The sequence below is a fragment of the Indicator indicator genome, chromosome 3 (genome assembly GCF_027791375.1).
Source record: "Indicator indicator isolate 239-I01 chromosome 3, UM_Iind_1.1, whole genome shotgun sequence".
Lineage (NCBI taxonomy): Eukaryota > Metazoa > Chordata > Aves > Piciformes > Indicatoridae > Indicator > Indicator indicator.
In genome coordinates, this window is record NC_072012.1 from 28,062,913 (window position 1) to 28,067,761 (window position 4,849).

Consider the following 4,849-nt stretch of genomic DNA (forward strand, 5'->3'; position numbering starts at 1 on the left):
TTTCTGAAAAATAAGAGCATTTTAAAGATACTGTTGTTGCAAGTGATTTTTGTCAGGAACTGTTTGTATGTTTTCAGAGAACTATGGTGTGAATGTATAGCAATGACAAGAAATGAAGCAAGTATCAGAAGTGAGACTATGATCACAAATATGTAGATGATTGTGTAGCGATGTATGACTAATTTCATTCAGAGAGCAGTCATCTGAGTACATACACTCCCTTTAAGTTAAAGAGGCTTTAACTATAACATAAAAACCAATGTGGCACAAAGTGTTTGGATATGCCTTTAATGGAGAGGAGATAAGCTGAGATAAGAAAGGAATTGGAAGAATTTTGACTAAGGACAAGAAGTATTCTCAGACTCTGATGTTATACATGAGATTAGGGCTACATTGTTGGAATAACATGAAGTTTTTCAGTAAGTCTACATTGTGGTATGGCTGCTACATAAATTACAGCCATTGCTCCAGGTAAATCTAGGATTTTGACCTTGACACATAACACGATTCTGATCCACTGATATAATTAATACTTCTAATGAAGCAAATTAATTTGTAGCTAAACATAGTTTCCACTTCCATGCTCACAAAGATTTAGCTTTTAGGCAGTAAACTTGGTGTGATTCTTACATGCATGAGTATGGCTCTGACTCACAAGTGGACGTTTTCCTGAGACTGGCTCAATCCCCAAGGATATGGGGATCCATCCAGGCTGTGTACCTGAAGGGAAGTGGTATGTCCTGAATGCATACAGCAGTCAAAAAAAAATAAGAAGTGCCTTCTTTTTTTTTAAAAAAAACTTTTTTCCATTCTTTTGATTTGGAGCTTATAAACCACATAATATCACTTCTGATTGACTTTGTGTCACTTAACTCTTCCTTTCGTACAAATGCAGGGAAATGGGATCATTTCCAGTGATTGTAAGGTAGCCTCAAAATAGCTGTGACCATGGCTGAAGAAAATTATTTTTTAAAAAACCAAATATCTATTCACCAAAATAGTCTGCAAGTTATGAAACTCCTCACCACTGCTGAGTGAACCTAGTGTAGACAGGACAGACACATGTATGGTCATGGAGAGTTGAGCTTTAAAACTTGTGGTCTGAGAGGAGAGCAGATATGATAGTGTGGGCTGTTTTAGAATATCAGGTAATGAGAGGACTAGGGGGAATGGAATAAAGCTGGAAGTGGGGAGATTCAGACTGGATGTGTTCTTCACCATGAGAGTGGTGAGACCCTGGAATGGGTTGTCCAGGGAGCTGGTTGAGGCCCTGTCCCTGGAGGTGTTTAAGGCCAGGCTGGATGACCAGTGTGAGGTGTCCCTGCCCATGGCAGGGGGGTTGGAACTAGATGATCCTTGTGGTCCCTTCCAACCCTGACTGATTCTATGATTCTACTAAGAAACCTTCCTGAGAGTCCATGTAAGTGCTCAGGTGGCTAGTCTCACCTATGTCCCTTGTGGCACTCTTCTACATAGGTAACTTATTTCAGTCAACAAAACTACAGACACCTCAGAGTCAGTGCATCATAAATGTCACAAACTCCAGTTGGAAAGCTTTGTCAAGCACTCACTGGCTCTCCTCTGCTTATCTTACTGAAAACCAGAGAAAATATACCCATGACATGTTCCCTAAAAGAACCTTTAATGGCATGTGTACAGCAAACTGTTTGAAACCAGAAAGAGTGTGCAAACAATAAGGGGAAGGTGACCATGATCAGATTATTCACTAAAAGACTGGTGTAGGAGGATGGTGATACTTAGCCTGGGAAAATTGGTGTGAGAGAGTCATATTCAAAGATATACAAAAACTTGCTGTAAAAGTCTACTGTGTCTAGGATGGCTTATCCTGGATAGGCTTATCCTGGAGAAATACCAAAGTTATTAAGAACAGTTAAACAGTGGAGTAGATTGCTCAGAGAAATTATGGGTTGTCCATCATTTGAGACATTTAGAAATTGGAAAAATATATATTAGGAATCATTTGAACACAGCCTTTGGGCTAAGAGATGAGCTGGATGACCTCTTAATGTCCTTTCTAGTCTTATTTTCCATGATTTTTTACCGTGGCACTCTGCCCAGACTGATGTGTTTGAGTGCAAGGCCTTGTTAACACCATTGTGCTACATTTCAAGGCCGAAATGTTCTCTTAGTTAAATTATTGAATCTATTCAGTGGTATCTTGGGCGTCCCTGAACTAGACTCCAACATGGCCTGTAGATCTGCTGTTTAGCATCAAGTAACCACATTAGACACTTAAAAGATATACTCTGAAAAGTACATTGGGAACAATATGTATTGAGAACACCTTTGTGTTCAGGGGTCAGCTGGGGAGACAGCTCTGTTAACCACTGTCAAACACCATCTGTGAGGGAGTCACACGAAGTGACACTTCATCCAGGCATCACACATTCTTTCCACAGTCCAGCACATGTGACTGCTTAGTTCGGTCTGTGACAGCCAGCTTTGCAGGGGGATGAAAGCAGCTGCAATAGGCTGTCCTCAGATTCTCTTTTTAGCTCCTTCTGTTGAGCTTGTGCTTTAGGGGTTGCACACCTATGTGTTGAGTGCTACTGACACACAACTCTTTGCTTGCAGACCACAATCTGCTGTTCTCTCTTAGAGGGGTTGTCTTTCTAGCCTCATCACTTTTCCTTTGATAAGCAGCTAGTGTTGCTCTGCTGTTTCTGGTTTACAGGGAATTCCTAGGGAATACTGCAAATACTGTGGTGATGTGGCCTAGTGTCAGCTGAAGTGTGTGAGAGGATGCAATGCACTGCTTCGACAGGGAGAGAAAAATTGGGTCATATGAAACCTAGTAGGTATGTCAGCCATTCTTTATTTGACATAACTGAATAAAGTTGTTGTTTTCTAGTACAAAATACACAGCTGGAACACAGGCTACATGCACAGCTACTATGCAGGCACAGCCATAGGTCCAGGGTCTGAGGTTCTTGAATCATATGGTTGGGTAAGCAGGGCTCCCACTCTCAGACACCTGCCACAAAAACATCCTTTGGCTTCACACTGTCCTCCACCTCTGGCTAGTGATAGTGATCTGTGAGATGCAGTGACTAGATCCGTTGGATCTTGAACTACACTTTGTGAGCACTTCAGCCATGGTTCCTGTGCTCAGGTAAGGCAAAGCAGTCATCAGGGCAGATGTCCTTGAACAAGGACAGTTAGATCTTTCAGTCCCCCAGCTATTATAAGGAAGATGTCAGCAGAGTCTTCTGTCGCAGAAAAGGTCACAGGTTTTCTTGAGATCTGTCAACAAAGCTAGTAGCCCTCAGTCTTGCTCTGTGACCAAGAGAGAAATTCAGCATGGGGATTTCAAAGCACTACATGATGCAGAACCTGTGTCATCCCAAGGGATTGTTCCTGCAAGGACAGGTAGTAAGAGTAATGATAACATTCTTTGGATATAACAAAAGACCTCAGATCACAAGATGTCTTGAGTCACTTAGGAAAAGCAAGAACATCCAAGTATGATTCACCTAAACCTTTTAACACAGATCTAATAGTATTCTAGTGAAACAGCATTCAGCTGTTGCTATAAATTTCATAACACAAAGCTTTTTCTTCTGTCTGTAGGTAATTTAAACTTACTGAATTGTAATTTATGCAGGATATATTTTTCTGTAAAAGAGAATGAAAATTACGTATGAGCTTCTTCTTACTAGAACTGAATTAACCTGAGTGTAGGATTTTAAGAATACATCTTCTCATTCTGGTTCTGAAGCTACTTTTTATTTAAAAACAGCTCCTTAAATAACACTGGCAAATGATAATTCACGTTTCATGGCACACGCTATTTCTTTTCAAAGTTTGTTACAGATCTTGATATGCATTCATGAACACAAACACAAGTCTGCACATGTGTCTGTGTGCAAAAGTTCAAAGAAATTGAAAGAAAAAAATGCAAAATGGCTTAAAAATCTGAAAACTAAAAAAAGATTAAGGTGCTCTTAAAATGTGATTTTGCTCCACAGTGTGCTGGCAGACATTTTCACTGAGTAAGAGTACCACGCCTAAAAGCATATTTTTCATTAAAAGAACTCAGGAGTATTAATTTGTCACTGTATAATAACTTTAACCTTGGAATACTCTTCAAAGATAAATAACATTATTATCGTAATGCAAATGTCTCTCAGCTCACAGTGCTGGGGATGGAGGGATACATAGGTTGTACTCTCCTCAGAAACAGGAGATTGGAACACTGCTGTTTCCTTACTTCTCTCCTTGGTGATTGTGGTCTGAATCAGAGGCTGTAACATTTTTTTACCCTGTTTCCTTAGGATGACAGAAATTTTTTTTTAGTCTGTGCATGACCACTAACTGTTGCCTCACTGTTCCAGAGTCAGCAACTCTGTTCACAGGTGCAAGGAGAAGGACTTCAAACTGCTGCTACTCCTTGGCCAGGGCACAGTCAGACACTGGTAAAGGCTTCATCAAAACTGTTAAATGAATTAAATGTGATTTTAAACAATTTTTAGTTTCTGCCTTCAGTTACAACACCACTTTACACCAAAATATATTACTATGCTACTGGCTGCTGATTTTCTAGGCTGCTGAGCTGGCCTGCCTTAATGATAATGAGATGGATTGTCAGTAATATCTTGCTGGTATCAACCATGTAGCAAGTCTGCATATCAATGTACTTTCATAAACATTTGTTGTGATCTCTAGAGGAATTTTGCATATTTGATTCTCACTTTTACTGAGTAATATGTTAGTCAAAATGAAATATACTTCCACTCCACACATTGTTTTGCCTATAGACAAACAGGCTGACTAGCCTTGTATCTGCGCAGCTACGCTGTACTCTGTTTATTTGCAAGTACAGTCAAAA